The 20,879-nt window shown below is 46.7% G+C and overlaps 1 long non-coding RNA gene across 1 annotated transcript in view; it reads right to left on the bottom strand.

The window, feature by feature from the left end:
- LOC131753261 (uncharacterized) overlaps positions 1–20,457 on the bottom strand; it is a 105,809-nt gene extending 85,352 nt beyond the window's left edge. The window contains exons 1-3 of the long non-coding RNA XR_010839909.1: positions 20,266–20,457; positions 17,463–17,696; positions 6,009–6,103 (exon numbers count right to left, since the gene is read on the bottom strand). This is a non-coding gene — a long non-coding RNA (uncharacterized lncRNA). The remainder of the gene's footprint in view (positions 1–6,008; positions 6,104–17,462; positions 17,697–20,265) is intronic.
- Positions 20,458–20,879: the final 422 nt, after the last annotated feature.

Here is a 20,879-nt window from a genome sequence, read left to right as displayed (position 1 = left end):
AGCTAAACACTGAAAATCCCTGTCATCAAAAGTCCATGGGATTGAGCTTCTGGAAGGCCAGCCCAGCAGTAAACGCTGGTGACGTGCGTGTCCAGCTGGAGTGGGTGCAGAGAGAGAGAGCCACGGGAGGCAGCGTCCTACGCAGCTGGTACAGGAGTGGGGAGAGGGCCCTGCCTTGCCGCCTGCCCTGGAGCCCTCAGGCCCGGTCACGGGCCCCTCTGCTCTGATCTCCTGAGGAGAGAGAGGCACCACATATTTTTCCCTTTCCAGATGCGAAACCCAAACCTCGAGTCCAAATGTTCTCAGCCCAGGGAAAACGTTCTGAGACCTCAGAAAACTCATTCCCCCGGAGACCATTTTCCTGACTTGTAATTGGGTCGGTGATCACCCGTTTTAGAAAGGTTCGGGGTGGTCCAGTTTCCTCTGGGAACCCTGGAGTTTTCATGCTTTCAGTTTCCGGAGTTTTCTGCTGGCCTCGGAGTTCCAGGGAAAACTGAACTTGCTGAGGAAGGGAGCGCCAGCTGTTTGGCCGCAGAGGTAGTTTCATGCTGAGGAAAAGAAAACCCAAGTCAGATTTCAGATTCCTTCCCCTTTCTTTTTTTTCTTTTCTTTTTTTTTTTTTTGCGGTACGCGGGCCTCTCACAGTGGTGGCCTCTCCCGTTGCGGAGCACAGGCTCCAGAGTTGTGGCTCACGGGCCCAGCCGCTCCGCGGCACGTGGGATCTTCCCGGACCGGGGCACGAACCCGCGTCCCCTGCATCGGCAGGCGGACTCTCAACCGCTGCGCCACCAGGGAAGCCCCCCTTCCCCTTTCTTGATACAAGGGAGCTGGCCTGAGCACAGCCTCTGTGCAGAGGGAGGCTTTGAAAGTTTCATCCCTGGTACACCTGCATAAGAAAGATCTGAAAATTTCAGAAAGACTGAAAATTTCAAAACATTGTATAATGAGCTGTACATTTTTCTTTTTTTTTAACAAGTGTCATTAGATCTGCTGCCAGCACTTTGGGGTGTCAGAACCACTAAGCATCAAGCAGCACCCTCCCTAAGGGCCCGAGTCTGTTGTGACTGGGATGGTGTGAGCCTCTGATCTCCACACACTTGAACGCAGTCCTCTAATCTGAAGTATGCAAACTGGGTTTCCTCCCTTCAGAAAGATGATCCCATACAATTTGGTTGAGGAGCTATGCACATTTCACAGCAAGGGGATAGGGGCCATCCAAAAGGATGGAAATTGCTCAAATGAACCATTTGCATTTCCTCTCTTCCCCGGGGGGAAAATAAATGCAAAAACATCTGTTGTGAAAGTTAAAGTCTACTCTTCAATTCCTCCAACTTTCTCAGTCCTTGTTTTGTACAGCAGGCACTAACAGAAGGCAAGGTGGCTTTTTTTTTTTTTTTTTTTTTTTTTTTTTTAAATGCACGCACAGAGAATCCGAGTTACAACAAGTGGTCCAGGGCACCAGTGTGGAGACTGAGAATATCAAGTCAGGACGGTCAGCTTCTAGAACAAGTTGGTGGAGGGTCCCCGTGACAACAGAACTAATTTAGCAGTGTCAGCGGGCATCCCTGGGCAGCCTGGGTGGTCCTCCAGCCCGAGGGGTCATTACCCTGCTCTCTGTAACAATAAATGTCAGAAAGCACAGCCCATCCACGTTTCCAGCCCCATCAAATATTTCTCCTTCCAAAGGCAGGACGGTCGTGTGTTTCTTGAAGCTAATCAGGTGGAGACAGTTTGAGGTGCAGGGGGACAGTGTCACCCCTCTGAGGTCACTAGATTCAAGCCTTCACCATCTGTTCTGGGGGAGCCCAAGGAGCCCCCGTGGGCATCAGATGGGGATTTCCACCTCCCAGCTACAGAGCCACTGTGGGAAGATCCGGCAACTCCAGGTCCGGAGCTCCGTAACCAATTAGGGCAGGTATTTCATCAAATGCCAAACACAAGCTGGTTTTCTTCTTTCTCTTCAGAGTTGCTCTGGCTAATTTCATTAGGTCCCTGAGCTTGGCATCAAGACCAATTAGAAGAGAATAACGATAAAGTCCGGGAGTGTGCAGGGCTAAATAGATAAAAAAGCTGTCGCTCACAGATCCCAGTGGAGCTTTCTGGCAGGAGCCACTTTCCAGCATCAAAGCCATTTGGAACTTATCTATACGATGTTTGACCTTTTAGCTGATATAGCTGCTTTGGTCTGATCTGCAAAATACCCGAAGTTTTTCAGCCATGACCTTGGCTTCCCTCTCCTTTTTATTGCTCCTTTTGTCTCTCGAACCAGACTGTTCTCTGCGTGTAGTTTGGTTCCACTGGCCAAAGATGTTAGAAGCAAGGGCTGGGTTCAGATATGTCACTCAGCCCAGCCTCTTTGCCCCTCACGATGAAGGAGTTCTGTGCAAAGACCTTATCATTGCTGATCTTGGCCCGTTCCGACAGCCCGCCTGTGTGGGCCCCAGACAAGCCCCCGCTGTGGCCAGCTGGATGGGTGTCACCGGGGAACCCTCTCATCTCAGAGGGTCACTTCCTTTCTCAGGCTACAGCCACAAGAGCAGCGTCAACTGGGGCTGGGAAAGTAGGGCAAACCAGAACTGGAGGAAAACCAGGCAGAGTGTGTTTGGAGGCGTCTGTGATCCACAGAGAGCCAGATACCTCCTCTCTGTTGAGAGTGACTTGAGGATTATCTCCATTTTCCTTCAATTCCTAAAGGTCACGCACCGTGGTCCAAAGCATGTAATTCGCCGAAATCTGCACGGATGAACTAGGTTTTTGCATCCAAATTTCTTTTCTAAGAATCAGCGTGTTTCTCTCTTGTGATCTTGTGTCTCCAAACATTGCCAAGTGTGTGTGTGCAGGGTGTGGATACACTGGGGCCAAACCTGGGTTGCCATCTGTGTGCAGACGTGTTCCTCATATGTCCTCCTCTGCCAGTTTGCTGCCTGGAACCTCAAACAGGAAATGAAATCTTTCATTCTACCATCTGAGCCAAGGACTCTGCCAAGAGGAAAAGATGCTCGTGGAATACGTCCCACGAGATTTTCAATGATGTGCGGATTCTTGCCCGAGGTTAAGCTCTGAAGGAAGTTGGTGGCGGGGATGGGAAAGGGGCGGTCAAGAGCAGGCGGTCTGTGGGCCCCAGAAGAAAGAAAAGTGTATCTGGAAGGGCATCAGAGGGACACGCAGGAAGAGGAAGACAACTTCACCTACGCCACACCTTGCCCGGTCATCGGTGGGTTATTCTCTTGGCATCAGCAGAGCAGGCCCGCTGGTGAGGGCTCTCAGTGCACACCAAGGTCAACAGCAAACGAAGCTGCCTTTGTGTCCGGTTTCACCCTGAACTCTGCTGACCACCCTGCCCCCAGCAGAGCCGGGAGGAGCTGACTCGATCGTGAGATCCAGCTCCCATTCACCTGGTTATAGACACAGGGACGCAGCCACGGGTTTCCAAACCTTTGCTCCTGATGTGCCTTCGAGGGCAGGTGTCCACAGGCCCCTGGGTCTCCAAATTGGGAGAACTAATATTAAAGCAGCATCTGCTCTGGATCCAATCTCCAACCACCTGGCCCTTTCCATCAGGTCCTCCAAAAGGCCGAAATAACCTTTAACACGGTCTAGGAAGAGTATCTTATCAGAAAGGGGGCTGAAAGAAGACCAAACTACGTCCCCGTCTTCCCTTCCCTGACTTAGCCAGGCAAGCTCCTCCACTAGTCTGTTCTCCTCCTTGACGGCCCTGGTGGGAAGGAAACATCACAGACCCACGTGTAACCTTTTCTCATAATCACTTCTTAACTCTTTCGCCAACAAGTACAGGCAGAGCCCATGGTGTGTAAGTACAATGGAAACTCAACTGCTGAAATGACTGGGGATGTCCGTGGTCTAGACCGCCTGGGACCAAGTTGAAGAGACTGGATCCCAGCTGGTTGACTCCTCACCTTGAAAAAACTGCAAGAGTTTTGCCCAAAGGCCCGGCATCCCCCATTGTAATTTACAGTAGCCTATTTATAATATTCTATTTACAGTTCATCTACACAGAAGCAGCCTAAAGGCCCATCGACAGAGGAATGGATAAAGAAGATGTGGTGCATATATACAATGGAATACGACTCAGCCATCAAAAAGAATGAAATCATGCCATTTGCAGCAACATGGATGGACCTAGAGATGGTCACACTAAGCAGAGTATTGATAAGTCAGAAAGAGAAAGAGAAATACCATATGATATCATTTATATGTGGAATCTAAAATATGGCACAAATGAACTTATCTACGAAACAGAAACAGACTCACAGACGTAGAGAACAGACTTGTGGTTGCCAAGGGGGAGGGGGGTGGGGGAGGGACGGACTGGGAGTTTGGGGTCAGCAGGTGCAAACTAGAGAATGGATAAACAACAAGGTCCTACTGTAGAGCACAGGGAACTATATTCAATATCCTGTGATAAACCAGAATGGAAAAGAATATAAAAAAGAATGCATATATATGTATATATATAATAACTTTGCCATACAGCAGAAATTAACACAACATTGTAAATCAACTATACTTCAATAAAATAAATTTTAAAAATAACATAAAATATTGTGCCTATGAATACAATTTAGAGTATTTGGTTTCACTATATCAACATTTGTTTCAGCATAAATTAAAGCCATTTCATTCCTTGAAAAAGTGTACAATCTTATATACGTATTTAGGGTCTGAGTTCCAGAGTGCCTTTGAGTTCTTTATCATTTCATCGTTTTAAGAAATCGTATAACATATGGAAAGATTACTCACTCGACTGGAATCAGATTTGAAATCACTCTGAATATATTTCCTAACACTTCCTCATTGATTGCCTCGGAAATAAATAACCCCAAGCGGTAGCATCATAAGATTTCTCTTATTACTCTGCTTCTAAAATAAATTCCCAAGAAAGTGCGCAAAGTATCAAAATAGCATTTTCAATATCTGCCAACCTCATGCTCGCATCTCAGCAAGCAAGCATGCAACGCAGCGAGTGAGTAAACTGCCTCTTTGTCAAACATACATGTGGCAAATTGTAAGGCGGCTCCTTTCCAACTAAATTGTCTCGCACGCAGAGCAGCGGGGAGAGGGTTTGCTATAGGACCCAGGCAACAGCCCAACCTCCAGATGACTTTTCCAGGAGGGTATTGTATGACGTTCCTGGGAGAAACGACGAGATACTCGCGGTGACACGGCACATTTTCTTTCCGAATACCCCGCTCTCTTTAAGTGCGTTCGAGGCTCCAGAATGTGTACCTGACGGGCCACTGGGTCTCACACAGAGTCCCCGGGGTGCCAAGGAGTTCTGTAACCTGACTGGCGGCTGCGATTTCCACGAGGCCTGACCTCCTCTGGACTCACCCCGCATGCATGCTTTCCAAGAGACGCAGCCTCGTCTCGTCCGGACCACCGTGTGGGTAGAAAGCAGCCGGGCCCACGCACCCAGCAGCCACGGTCGCCGCGCACGGCCTCCGCCCGCCGCTGGCGGGGCGGCAATGGCTCTGCCTTGGCTGTCCTCACAGGGGTCTAGTGGCCCAGCGACCCGGGGCGTGGCTCACCCGGAGCCCAGGCTTGGCCAGACTCACGGCGTGCCGGGCGCTGTCTGCTCGGGGCCTTGGGGGTGACACGGGGGCCCGTGGCAGCCGTGCCCCACGTGGCCTCGGGCGGCAGGAAGGGGTCCCAGTCACCCGGCGCCCGCTGCGCAGCGACTCCACCCGGAGTGCAGAGACCAGCCAGGGGCCTAGCCAACGCCAAAGCCCCTCTTCGCTCACAAGCTTTCCCTGCAGACTCCCCAAATCCCGGTCCCCCAGGCCCCGTTTTAAATCCAGCTCTCTCTCCATTTCTCTCTACACCCAAGAGGATCCCCTGCCCTATCGAGCTGGACCTCTAGTTCCTGTTTTCAACGCCCCAATGCCCGCCTCTGACCCCAGACACTCTAAAAGCCTCTCAGCCATTATCTCCACGCTCAGTTCCACATCCTCCAATTCAAGGATTACCCTATAAGCAAATTGCTTTACCTTTGGTCGTGTCACAACGTCGTTCTCCTGCTCACAGCCTTGCGGTGGCTTCTCACGGCCTGGAGTTTCCTTAGCCGGGTGCCCCGGCCCGCTGCCTGTGTGTGTAAATAAAGTTTTATTGGCACGCAGCCGCACCCGTCGTTTACATATTGTTTACAGCTGCGTCCACGCTCTGACGGCAGAGCTGAGTCATTGCGACGGAGATCACGTGGCTTGAAACGCCTAAAATACGATTTATCCCTTCATAGAGAACATTGGCCGACCCCTGCTCTAAAACGTGGTCGCAAATTTCCTTTGCAGTTTCACGTCTTCAGAGCCTGGGCGCTCCAGCCTTTAGGGCCTTGATTTCCACTAGTCTGCCCTCCGCTGGGGGAAATGTACCCCCCAGGTCCATCCCAAGTGGACGGACCCACTCACAGACGCTTTCAACGCCGTCTCTCCCTGCTTTGGACCCATCACACGCCGTCGTGGCATTTTGCAAGTTCTGACTTTTATTGTGAATGTTAACGTGTGTTTCCCACCCCGGTCGGGTCTGGAAGCTCCCGGAGGGCAGGAGCCAGCTCTCGACCGTCTGAAGCTCTGAACCCAGCTCCCCGCAGGGCCTCATTCAATAGCTGTTTGGAGACTTACCTGACTCAAAAACCGGGAGTCTTTTCTTCCAGGGGCTTCCAGACTAAATCATCAACATTCTCCCAGATGCCCACGGGCACCCCAACACCACCCAATACAAGGGGGAGTTAGGGTGAAAAGAGACAGTGGTCTTAACTGATTTTGCTTCAAATCTCTTACTTTTGCAAATTAAAAAACAAACAAACAAACAAATTACCATATGGTAAGGGCCCTTCCCAGGGCTTTGGAAGGAGCCAGGGCGAGGGAGGGGCTCTGAAGGTCAGCTTTATCCGCTTCTCGGCAATTTGCCTCTGTATAGAGGAGTCCCTCAGGTGTGAAGGCTTTAACGCCGTTGCCTAGAGAGAGCTGGGCGGAGAGGTACGCGCTCTGTGCTAACGAGGGCTCCAGACACAGCTGGCACCCATACGCAGGCGTTCTCCATGGCAGGACAAGAGCCTTCTTCTACATTTTTTCTTTAATCTGGGTTTTTTAAATCCTGCAGGTTTGCTATGGAAAACAGTTTGGTAGTTTCTCAAAAAGCTAAGTGTAGAACTACTGTATGACCCAGCAATTCCACTCCCAGGTATATACCCAAAAGAACTGAAAGTAGGAGCTGGAAGAGATACTTATACACCCATCTTCCCAGCAGCCTTACTCACAATAGCCGAAAGGTGGAAGCAACCCAATGTGCATCAACAAATGAATGGATAAGCAAAGTGTAGGTCTATGATGGAAAATTATGCGGCTGTAAAAAGGAATGATGTTCTGATGCATATGATACAACATGCATAGACCTTGAAAATATTACGCCAAGTAACATAAGGCACAAGAGGACACATATTTTGTGATTCCACTTACATGAAATATCTAGAACAGGAAAATCCTTAGAGACAGAAAATAGATCAGAGTTTACTAGGGGCTGGAGAAAGGGGGGAAGGGGAAATTATTACGTAATTGTTCTGAGAGGTTCTATTTGGGATGATGAGAAAGTTTGAGAAATGTACAGTGATGACGGCTGTACAACACTGTGAATGTTGAATGCCACTGAATTGCACACTTAAGAATTGGTAAAATGGTAAATTTTTGCTATGCCTATTTCGCCACAATAAAAATACCAAAATAAGTGAGGTAATATCTGAGGATCAGAAATGAATTTGTTCAGTTCAGGTCATTCATGCATAAAAAGTATCTGGCAGAATCTTTTGCATGCAAATATTTATCTAAAATGATTGCCATCTCTGGAATAAGAACACTATAGAGCTCAGATAGAAAACAATCTCACAGGTTAACTAACAAGCCAATGAAAACTGATGTTAGCCTGCTGTGCGTTCACCAACCGCCCCGACACTTGTCAACCACCCACCAGGGACGCATTCAAGGGCAGTGAACACACAGGTTTCGAGAGATGGTGTGGCGTGTGTCTGCCAATGTTGTCTTCTAAAAAAGGAAAATTTACTCGGTGGCGATCTGCCTGGGCTAATTTCTTTCAGGTCCCGAACTCCCTGAGGTCTGTTTAATATGCCTCCTTGGCTGTCTGTATAGATCCTGACAGCCAGCCAGAGGTGAGGGGCACCCGGGCAGCCTCTCAGAGGTTCATCCAGAGCATGAAAGCATTGATAAGGGAGGATCACCGAGTGAGCAGCAGACCACAGCCGCGCGGACGTTGTGAGCCACTCTCTACATGTATTTGCTTCCCCTGCCCCAGGTTCCAGTTACCCTCTCAGCTGCTTCCTCTGGGACACATTCCGAGCCTGCATGAAGTAGGGTAAACAACGCTCGGTAGGACAACAAACTCTGAGATGGTTTAGCACCATCAGAGCTTTATTTTGCATTCCAGCACAATCTGAGACGGCTAGGCAGGTGGCCTCCTGTGAAGCTGATCAGGGATCTGAGCTCCTCCCATCGAGTGGGCCCCCATCCCCTTCAGCTGGGGGTTTGCCTGCGGATCCTGTGCACGTGGCCAGAAGCCCGGGGAGTGGGCTTGTGAGAGGGCCCAGGTGTGTTTCCTGGGCCAGGCCCAGAGGTGATGCACGTCACTTCCACCTACATCCCGTTGGCCAAGACTCGGTCACATGACCCCACCAGGCCGCCAGGGAGTCTGAGAAATAGGTTTGGGTGAGTCCACAACGGGGTTTTCCGCCACGGGGATTTTACAAGCCACACAGTCAGTGCCCTTCCCATCCCCTGTCCCACTTTATCCTCACTCCACCAGGCAACAGGCAATGCCTTGCCTTCCAAGGGTAGGAAATGGGAGAAACCTTGAACTCAAGGCTCCAGCCTGGATACAGGCTGTGGCCAGGAGCTGCACTCCCACTTTCCTGGCCGAGGCAGGACTTCTTTCCCTCGCGACCTGCTCTGAGCTCCAGGGCAGACTAGGCCAGCCTCTGCCCAGAGGGAGATCTGCTCAGAACATCTGGGCTCCAGATGCTGCTGGCTCCCCGAATGGCTCCAAGGGCAGGGGAAGGTATTGGTCTTAAGCCGTAAAATCCTACGAGGTCTGCTTTTTGTCTCTGAGAGCTCTTCTCTCCCCTTGCACTCTTCGAGGGCTGAGTTCAACGGAGCCAGCCTTCTTTGACAGCTGACGGGGAATTCTCCGAGGAGGACAGTTGATTTTGGAACAATTCCTGCTGTCAGTCCCGTAAAGCCCAGTCTTCCTGACCCACAGGACATGATGGCAATCGCACCTGTGTCTGCAGTTAGCCACTTGAGGGGCTGCACTGGTGAAAGTGTGTCCAAGGTTGAGCCGGACGGCACAGGAAAGGGCGCGCTCGCCGGGCTGGCTCTCGCGCTCGCTGCCCTCCTCCTTGTGGCTTTTCTCACAGGCCTGCGAACCTGTGCTGCCGAGGTGTGAAGACGCAGGTGGCAGGAGACACCTTTTGCCTCCTCTCAGTGTACGTTTCCACCCATACATCTGTCTTGGCATTTTATTTCCCATGAAAGCGGTCCTTGGGATGAGGTGTGCGTCCACTGTGTGACCTCTTAATTCATAGCAGGACTAACAACATGCAGAGCTGAGCAGATTCATAAATGGTCATTCATAACGGGAGGTGGGGGAAATGAAAGGCCACTGTGCACAACTTTAACTGTCCAAGGTCACGATCAAGAACGATCGCACCTTCAAACTTTCCTCCCGGTGTATCTTTCAGTCACACGGCCCTGAACTGGATGGACGGTGTGCTGACCCCAGGAGGGACTTTTTATGCTTGCACGTAGCTCTGTTACTAAAGACGCTTTACAGATAACTACGAGAGAAGTAAATATTTGTTATATGAATACAGTATATAAGAGCAGAGAGGCTCAAAAAGACACTTGCTTTAAGGTTAGGGAATGTAGCTCTCTCGTGTTCCGGTGAGAGGGCTGAGATCTGGGTTTTGGTTTGTTTTTTCACCATTTCTGAACATTTACCTCTTCAGGTTTGCTTCCTCTGTACCACAGTGGAGAAGAAAGGCATGTGCTTTGGGGGGGGATGCTTTCAGATGCAAGGGAGAGCATATCTGACCAAAAGTGAGGTTTATTTTCTCACATAGCCAGACATCCTGGATGTCGAGTCATGGGAAGGTTGGCTAGTTCAGTGGCACAAAAACATGATCTTTTTGCTCTGTGGTCCTCAGCCATGCCTCCTCGTAGCCACAAGATGGATGCTGAAGCTCCAGACATCACATCTTCACAGAACTAAGGCCAAAGGCTGCAATGTCTTTCCTCTTGTCATCCGAGAGAAATACCTTTCTTAAAATCCTCCAGCAGACTTTCACTTGTATCTCAATGACCTGAAGGGAGTTCATTCTTATCCTTAATGTAATCCTTGGCAAAGGGGAATGGGATTATCACAACTGGTTTAGACCAGTGGTTCTCAAACTTCAGCGTGAGTCAGAATCTCCGGGCGGTGGGGCGGGGGGGGCTTTACTAAAATACAGATTGCCGTGTTCCTCCACCAAAATTTCTGATTTAGTATATACTGGCGACGGGGCCTAGTAAATTTGCATCTCTAATAAGTTGCCACGTCATCCCCACTCCTGCCAGTCTGGGGACCATACTTTGGTGACTTTGGGTTTAGACAGATCTTGATTCATTTTCTGGGGCTGAGGGTAACGGGAGGACCACATCAGGACCAAGTCAGCAGAAGAGAGCTTGTTAGGTCGGCACCCAGTCCCAACCACCTCATGTTTTCCTGTATTTTTCCCTGCATTTTCTGTGTACATACCTAGACTCTCTTGGCCTTGTTTTCAGGACCACTGCAGATTAGATGGCTTTACCGAAATGTTTTTATTAATTTGATTCCTACAGCAAGTTTTTTCCTTCGGAAACCGACATAAATTCTAAGTCCACCGGTGTGTACTGCTTAAATTAGGTGGAGCTTAAATGATTTCTTTCAACATCTATTACCTTTTGGCCTTATCAGTCTTCACGTTTGTTCCGTCATCCCGTTTACCAGAGCCCGTCTGAAGAGCCCCACAACCCTCCTAGCTCTTAGCAACCTAAACACCTTTGTGTCACCAGCAAATTCTTTCACACTGCCGTTCACTTCATTCTCCAGATCACTGACAAGCATATCGAGCTAAATTACTGGAACTACCACCTTGAACTTCAGCCACTGGCAGCATCTGAAACACTGTGACAGCAGCCTTCAATCAGTGTATCAGTTTCTTACATGAAAAAAAAAAAATCCCTATTTGATTCCTTTATTTCCTGTGCAGAGTTTGTAGCAGATATATAGAAATAGATATAAACATGATTGTACAGAAAGAAACTTATCTTGTTGAAAAGTCAGCGTCAATGGCTTAACGTTCTGGAGATTTGGTGGCACTAAAGGTGGAGATTTGTTTCGAGAGACACAATCCCATGCCCAAAGAGCTAGCTACTTGATATCAGATTCCACCATTAGAAAGTCATTCTTTGGAGTAAATGAGCATCTCATTTAAAGTAAGTGTCTCTTGAAAGGTTAAGGTTACGAGAGCTATAGCCCTAGTCGTACGTACCAAGCTGAGCGTCAATCCATTTATTAATCCTCCTTTGTCCCAACTGTGATCTACACACTGAAAGGCGGAAAGATGGAAGCAAGGAACGGATTGACGTGGGAATTCAGGGTAGCAAACCTCTCTGGGAAGGAATTCCCAGTGGGCCCTGGGCCGCCGAGGGGGTGACAGGGGGAGCTGGGTGTGATGCTTGTACGTCACAAAAGGCCCCAGAAGGTAGCAGTGGGGACAGCGTGGGAACACATCTCTCACAGTCTGATCCAAGACAGCCCTGTTTAGTAGCTTAACGAGCATCTTAATAAGGATTAGTAAAGAGCACGAGGATGTTCTTATTATTAGGGGGATGTTAATACCTGAACTGCAGACCAGCCTTTCTCCCCTCACCTCTGTTGAGAACAGGCTGATGGGGGCCCATGCCTGTTTTTAAAGCCTAACCATAGTCCTTACCTCAAGCAAGCCCCACAGGGCCAGAATCCAAGGTGAGGACTTTTAGGTGATTCAGCAAAGGCCATACGGTTAATGGCAGAGCCAAGATTCGGTGGTCAGCGCTGTTTCTATCGCACCACGTGTTCTATAGGATCAGGGCTGCCGTGGATGGCCGTGCGGCCTGTGCACTGCACAAAGGCACCCAGGTGACGGGTGACAGGGCAGCAGGAAGCAGGGGTCCTTTTGTAAGGAGCACCAAGGCCCCAAACGTACTGGCTTAGGCTTTGCTTACTCCTTACTAGCTCTCATTTTCCTACAAATGAATTCACCCCTAACAGAGCAGAATTCTTATGTTTATGTTAGAGTTATTTATGCAAAATCGGTTCCTGTAAGGCGGGTTCTAGGCGTAAGGACGACTTGGGCTCCTCAGCGTCTTCCCGAGTGGCCTTCCTGCCTCAGTCTTGCCTCTTCCAGTCGCAGGGCCGCCACCACGTTGCCTCAGGTACAATGAACAAACGGCACACGGTGTGTTTTACACGTGGACCGTTTGAAATGCGAACCTGTGTGCATCCACGAAACCTCCCCACAGAGTGAGACCAACGTGCCCAAGCCCCCAAACGTCCCACCTGACCTTTTGCAAATCACCCTCCCACCCCTTCCTCCCGACGCAGGGAGCCACCCATCTGCCTTCTGTCCCCAGAGGTCAGTTTACATTTTCTAGTACGGTCTGAATGGAATCATACGGTCTGTGCTGATTTTTGTTTGGCTTCTTCGCCAGCATGATTATTCTTTATCCATGTCCTTCCGTGTGTCAACAGTTGGTTCCTTTTTTATTGCCAAGTACTATTCCGCTGCGTGGATGTGCCACGATTTGATTATGCATTCACCTGATATAACCATTTGGATTGGTCTTGGTTTTCTTTTAATTAAGTAGTTAATTAAGTAATTAAGCCTATTACAGACAAGTCTGCTATAGACATTTGTACACATGTCTTTGTACGGACATAGGCATTTATTTCACCTGGATAAATACCCAGAAGGAGAAAGCCTGGATCTTATGGAAAGTGTATGTTGATAACTATTTAAGAAAGTGTCAAACTGTTTTCCCGGTATCTGTGCCATTTTACATTGTGTGTCAGAGGTCTCGTTCGTTCGCATCCTGACCAGCAATCCACACGGTCAGTCTTTTTAACTATAGACGTGCACATAGGCACACAACAGTATCTCACTATGGTTTGTTTTTTTTTTTTTTTTTTTTTTTTTGCAGTACGCGGGCCTCTCACTGTTGGGGCCTCTCCCGTTGTGGAGCACAGGCTCCGGATGCGCAGGCTCAGCGGCCACGGCTCACGGGCCCAGCCGCTCCGCGGCATGTGGGATCCTTCCTGGACCGGGGCACGAACCCGTGTCCCTTGCATCGGCAGGCGGATTCTCAACCACTGCGCCACCAGGGAAGCCCTCACTATGGTTTTAATGTACATTTCCATAGTGCATAATGATGGTGAGTATCTTTTCATGTGTTTATTTGCTGTCTGTATATCTTCCCTGATGAACTGTATGTTCAAATCTTTTGCTCATTTAAAAACTACAGTTGTTTGTTTTCTTATTGCCGAGTTTTGGGAGTTATTAATATATTGTGGATACCAGTTCTTTATCAGATATGTGATTTATAAGCATTTTCTTCTACTCTCTGGCTTATCTTTTCATTTTTTGACAGTGCCCTTTGAACAACATTTCTTACTTTTGAGGCAGTCCGATTTATCAATTTTGTATGTGTGTGTATTATTCTCTTGCTGTTGAATGTAAAAAAATCTTTGCCTAACCTGAGGCCACAAAGATTTTTCTCCTATGTTTTCTTCTAGAAATTTTGTAATTTTAGTTTTTACAGCTAGATCTCCAATCTATTTTGACTTACTTTTCGTATAAGTGCCAGGATTGGACTGGAATCATTTTTTGCATAAGAATATCCAACTGTTTCATCTGCGTTAGTTGAAAACATTGTATTTTCTTCTGAATTATCTTTACACCTGTGTAAAGAGACATACCAGAGAAGTTGACCATTGAGAACTGCTGACACCTGTCTCCGGTGTATCCCACAGGACACCTACCAAAAGAAAGAAAACCAGAAAGAGAGAGCCAGGATAGCGAGACGTAGGCGTTGCAACGCCCCGGCACAGGCTCCTGCCAATGCCACCTGGGCTCCTCGCCACTGTTAACCATTTGTACCAGCCTTGCCCCTCTGCACCTTACCTGCAGCCCTGAACTTTAAACCCAAGGATTAGGTCCAAAAAAAAAAACTTGACCTTATCGATGTGAGTCTATTTCTGGACTCTCCATTTTTTTCTATTGATCTTATTGTCTGTCTTGACACACCAATATCATACTATTTTAATTACTCTATTCTGTTCCATCGATCTATTTATCTATCTTGATGCCAATACCACGGTATCTTAATTACTGTCGTTTTATAATAAATATCAAAGTAACGTAGTATGAAAGCTTTCCTCCTATTTTTCAAAGTTGTTTTGATTTCCCTAGGTTCTTTATATTTCCAAATGAATTTCAGAATCAGCTTGTCAGTTTATACAAAAAGGATTCTGGTTGGGAATGCATTTTTTTCTACAGATTAATTTGGGGGAAATTTGACATATTCGGTATATTGAGTTATCTGACCCATGAAACTGGTAAATCACTCCATTTATTTAGGTCTTTCATTTCTCTCAGCAATGTTTTATAGTTTTAAATGGGCAGACCTTAATCATGTTTTGCCAGATTTATCCCTAGGAATATAACACTTTTTAATGCTATTGTAAATGGAATTTTTTAAAATGTCAATAGTGAACTGTTCATTAGTAGTATTTGGAAATAACGGATCTTTGTAGATGGATTTTACATCCTGCAACCTTTCTAAAGCCACTTATTGGTTCTTTTGGCTTTTTTTTGCAGATTCTATAAGATTTTTCTATATAGATGATAATGTCATCAATGCGTAAAAAAGGTTTTACTTCTTTTCCAATTAAGATGGCTTTTCTTTCTTTTTCTTGCCTTATCGATGGATCTAGTTAGAACCTCCAGTACGATACTGAATACAGGTGGTGAGTAAACATCGTTGTCTTGTTTCTAATCATCAGGGGAAGGTGTTCGGTCCTTCACCATACGTAGGAGGCTAGCTATACATTTTCCTCTGATAACCTTTATCAAGTAGAATTCCCTTCAATGCCTAGTTTGCCAAGACCAGGACCTCCAAGTACACATATATTAGACCACTTGAAGCTGTCCCAGAGTGCACAGATGGTTTATTGTTTCCAGTCTTTCTCTCCATGTTGCACTGTATTTACTTTCTATTGCTAAGTCTTCAAATTCACTAATCTTTTTGTCTGATCAGAACTACTGATCAGTTCTTTTGTTCTCTCTTTCCCACATTCCCCCTACCATGTGTTTGTTTTAAAAATACACGTTGCCAACAGCTCAGATGTGTGTGTGCTTTCACCTTCCCATTACACAGGGCTATCTTCCATGAGCTGCAATGTACAAGGCAACATTTCTGAAGAGAATACATCTTCTCTTAAAGTGTGTCAACTCACCCATGGAACAAATACACGAATGCAGGTTCAGCTGTGGAGGCCTGTGGGGCAAGTGCCTGACCCTACTTTCCAGCAAACTTCACGTTTTTCCCCCCGACTTCCTGTCCAGGGCTGCCCTGAAACTCTCTTCCACTTCACGTCCTCCCTTCACAGAGGCGGCCACTGGGGCCAGTGTAAATCCTGGGGGTCACAGCCAGGAAACTGAAGGTGGGGGAACCCAAGCAGTGGCAGAGTGAGGTTGGACTGATAACTTGAAGGAAAGGTCAAACTCCAAGTTTTTATACCTGGAAAAATCCAGGGCAATCGATATACATCAGGCTGACCTACACGCAGCAAAGCAGAATGTAACAGCTCTGACTTCCTGCTCTGTGCCCTGGAGAATTAAGAGAGCAAGAGAGGCATCTTTTAAACTAGGAGAACATCCTTTTAAATGTTGAAGATATTGGAGGGGTTCTTCCTCTTACAGTATCATTTACGCCATCACCATAGCGCTAAAACCTGGTATTTCTGGCAACGTGCTTTCACTATTACGTATCCATACAGAGAGCACGTGGGACTCTTCAAGCGGAACCTCTGTGCGGACCTTCACTCTGTCAACCTCTTTGCTCGGGTAGATGTATGTATCAATTCAGTTATAGAAACAGTAACTTAAATAATGGATGAGCTCTTCCTACTTTTCATAGACAAAGAGATTTAAGCAACCGAAGAAAAGGCGATTGTATTTATCGGGGTAAACACGCGTAATGTACGCAAAGAGGAATAAATGGAGACTAATGATAGGAAAACATCAGCTATTTTAATTTATCCAAGGTTCTTTTTCTTTTTGCAGTGGAGTTAGGAAATTGAAATGTGTAAGCCAAAACATTTGGAGTTTTAAGTCCTACGGTATTCTGACATGTGACGATTTTAGTCACATAAAAATTTAAATGTCTTGCTTTGGAAAGAGATAAGGCGATGGAATAAGAGAAGAGACACGCCTATGCTCCAAGGATGAATTTTAAAATGGTGTTTGACTCGCTCATTGAACCTTCGTGATCTGATTCATGCTACGAAACTGGCAAAAATAAACACTAAATGAGGCACTTGCGAATAAATAAAACATTGAAAGCTCTGGTCGAGGGAACTATACTGCATATCATTTGGTGAATCTCATTTCTCTGAAACTCTGGACTTTATGCTTTTATTGGCTTTCTCTTGAGAGTTTTTAGTCTCCATCTTTGAGTCATTATGACCGTTCAAAAGAAAGCCAGAATTCATGCAAAAGCACATAAAAGAAGACTTGATTAATTTTGAAATTATAGACACTCCAGGAAACAGTAAAGTTAACACACCTGGTATAAAACGTACTTGGAGCACTTTCTTCATATTTAATGGAAAATATATTCCACTGAGTGTTAACTCTGAACAACATGACCCAGAAATCCATTAATAGTTTTGCAGCTTATTGGAAGACTGAGATTTTACTCTCCCCACTCTAGCCGAGCATTACATGAAAATGATTATAAATTTCAACAACTCACCCTGAAGTCCTGCCAGTCAGGACTTTTGCCCCCGATCAGTGGAATGTACATGAAAACATAAAAATTTCAGCAATGTCTACAGAGACACTCCAAATTACTAAGGTATTAAATCATCTAATATGAGATGGATCTATGACCACATGGGAAGGGTCCCCGAAGAGGACGAAATATTTATCTAAAGCCACTGGACCACGGGACACAGAGTGGGTTTGTCATATGTTCAGTTATGTTCTCACTTCAGGGAGAGAGAATGCTGTGATTCCCTCTAAACTGAATTTTGGTTGTTCAACAAAACCAGATTATTACCCTGTACGAAGAAATAAGCCCATAAATAGCGATACAGACCTTGGGTTTTCCCCTCCTCCCTGTGAAACTTCTCTGGAATTTCCTGCTTCTCTTTTATGCAAGAGATTTCTTTTTTCCATCGTTCTTCTAAGGCTGATTGGTTTGTATCATTTTGGAACACGGATTTTTCTTTCAAAATATCAGATTAAAAAATTCTCAGCCTTGCGTTGTCTCATAAAGATTATGCTCTGATTAAAACCAGACCTGGCTTGTGGATCTGCTTTCATTTTTTTCCTGAAACACAAACAAGAGAAATTTTAATAAAAACATTCCACTTCCCACCAGGGATGCCGGCGATGGTAATCCAGGTATTACCCTATCTGCAAATATGCATCCAACACGCAGGGCCTGCATGGAAGTATTTCAAAGGCTTAACCCAAGATTTTCATATTAAGAATGGAACGTAGTATTATTTGATTCCTTAAATCCCTAATTTTGGAGAAAGGCACCTTTTAAAATGACCTGGGTAATGAGCTGGGACTGCTAACAGATATCCGGTAAGATAATGAGCTCACCTGTCTCCTTTTCTCAGTGCTTTTTACAAGTGGGGAAACGGCACCCAAAGACACATGAGAAAAGATGTTCAGTGCAGCGTTGTTTATAGCAGCCGCCAGCTGCGTGTAGTCTGACTACCCATCACCGGGGGGCTTGGGGAGGGTGCTAGTGGAGGGGTTGACAGCAGAAGCACTGGAGACCAGCTGCCTGGTTATGGATTCTGGTGCCACTACTTACTAATCCTGTGACCTTGGGCAAGTTACTTAAACTTTAGTTTTGTCCTCTGTAAAATCGGGATAATCACAGTAGCTAATTTTTAAGGCTGAAGTGAAGCCTGAGATAATAGCTGCTAGTATTCATAGCACCTAGAACAGTGCCTGGTACCTAACAGGCTCTCCATAAATATGTGTTGAATAAATACAAAGAGGGTGCAAAGTGCCCAGCAAACAGTCGGCACTCAAATGGTGGTTATTACATGGTGTGTCCATACAATGGCATAGTAGGCAGTGATTTTAAAACTTTATGTATCACTATGTAAGAATAAATTTTAAGATTTTAAAATATGATATAAATAAAAAAGCATAAGATGCTACAATTTTTCTAAGAAAATGGCCAACACATATATGCATACACACATTTTAAAAAAATATTTATTTGGTTGCACTGGGTCTTGGTTGCGGCAGTCTGGCTCCTCAGTTGCGGCAGGCTGGCTCCTCAGTTGCGGCAGGCTGGCTCCTCAGTTGCGGCAGGCGGGCTCCTCAGTTGCAGCACACGGGCTCCTCAGTTGTGGCACGCGAACTCTCAGTTGCGGCATGCCTGTGGGATCTAGTTCCCTGACCAGGGATCAAACCTGGGCCTCCTTCATTGGGAGTGCGGAGTCTTAACCACTGCGCCACCGGGGAAGTCCCAAAACGTGTATTTTTTTTTTTTTTTTCATGCGTACACATTCACACACTCAGAACCATCTCTGGATGCATCCGCAAGCACAGGTGTGCTTATTTTCCTCTGCACACTGTTTTGGCTTGTTTGGCTTCCCTATGTGGCAGGTGGTTTTCTGGGAAGCAGATTCTCTGAGCTGAGACTCGTGTGCAGAACATCTGTCAGGCAGTGCTCCTGTGGAGGGGAGGGCGGAAGCAGGATTGGATGGAGGGAGAAGTTGGTCTGCGATGGATTCCCAGCAAAGCCAACCCCTGGGGTGTCAGAAGCTGGATGGGCCCTCAGAGCTGCTCCAGGATGGGAGGAGGGGCCAGGCCTTCATGCCCCATGGATCGGGCACCGGATGCTGGCTGGTCCCGGGAGGAGGTGGGCCTGGGGTGAGGCAGTTTTCTTCAGCTGAGGCAATCCCCAAAGGGGGTCGACGGTAAGGGCCTTCTAGCACAGCCCCAGCAGCTGGGGGAGAAGTGGCTCCTTCTTGAAGGGGGATCAGGCAGCACAGAACGGTCTCCACAACATTATCTGTTCCCTCAGCAAGTGAGTGACACAGCTATGGAGGATTCAATTTCCAGTCTCGCGAGTCTGTGGTGTCACTGACACGTTGCCCCAGGGCTAGCGGCCCTCACCCCGCAAAGGTTTTCCCCACACCCCCCTGCCAAAAGTCCCAGGAGTTTTAACAGTTTGTTGAGCGATGGTCTAAGGGGTGCTTCCTGGAGAAATTTGGGGGTACTCACTGCCTTAATAGGTTACTCAATAATTGTTTATTATAGACCATAATTCGGGCACATGTCAGAACAAGACACTGAAATTGTCCAGTTTTCCTAGTTTAGCCCTTGTTAATATGCGCAGGAGTTTAGGGCTGATTCTCTGGACCACCAAAGGAGCATGAATATAATATAGAGCGGTGTTCCCAAAAATGGGATTGTGGGTGTTCCAGGGGGTACAAAAGACCCTGGCCCTCTCTTTATAGCAGGCGCATTTGCTATAGAAAGGAAATTTGAGAATTTTTACAGACACAAATTTTTGTCTTTAAAAAGGAAAGGTGGGCTTCCCTGGTGGCGCAGTGGTTGGGAGTCCGCCTGCCGATGCAGGGGACACGGGTTCGTGCCCTGGTCCGGGAAGATCCCACATGCCGCGGAGCAGCTGAGTCCGTGAGCCATGGCCGCTGGGCCTGCGCGTCCGGAGCCTGTGCTCCGCGGCGGGAGAGGCCACAGCAGTGAGAGGCCCGCGTACGGCAAAAAAAAAAAAAAAAAAAAAAAAAAAAAAAAAAAAAAAAAAAAAAAAAAAAGGAAAGGTAAGGAAGAAGTAAAGTTTCCCCAACATTTAGTAAACATATGAAGACTGGCCCCTTATTCGGCCCACAAGCTAGACCAACCTTATTTCCGGTCCAGTGGAAAACAGAGTCCTAATTCCACAGCAGGGAAGAAAGGAACAAAGCCGCCCCTGCTTTCAGCATCTTGTAACGCTTGCAGTGAGCTCTTCTTGGTGAACTGGAGTGCCAAGTAATATCAGCTAGTTTTAACTAAACAAATCTTCACAAAATTATTACACGGCATTGGCTGCTGACTCTTTTGGTGACACGGTATCCTGGAACAGAAAAAAAGGGCAATGATGGAACAACTGGAGAAATTCAAATAAAGTCTAGAGTTAATAATACTTTATTAGTGTTAATTTTTTAGTTTTGGTGGATGTACTATGGTTATATCAGATGTGCACATTAAAGGAAGCTGCAATGAAGGCTATATGGGAATTCTCCGTTCTATCTTAGCAATTCTTCTGTAAATCTAAAATTCTCTCAGATTAAAAAGTTCGTACAAAAAGTCTATTTGAAATATAGCTTTTTACATCTATTATTGTTAACAGTGAACACTGACCTAAGTGTTTAGCGTTCCTTTGCTCTAGCAGAAGATGACAGAACAAAATTATCGCGGTTGGCAAGCAGTTTAAAATTAAAATTCCAGACTATAAAAGACTAAGCCTCTTGTTTTG

This window comes from Kogia breviceps, chromosome 3 (assembly GCF_026419965.1).
Source record: "Kogia breviceps isolate mKogBre1 chromosome 3, mKogBre1 haplotype 1, whole genome shotgun sequence".
Classification (NCBI taxonomy): Eukaryota; Metazoa; Chordata; class Mammalia; order Artiodactyla; family Physeteridae; genus Kogia; species Kogia breviceps.
This window is presented reverse-complemented; position numbering and strand designations above follow the sequence as displayed.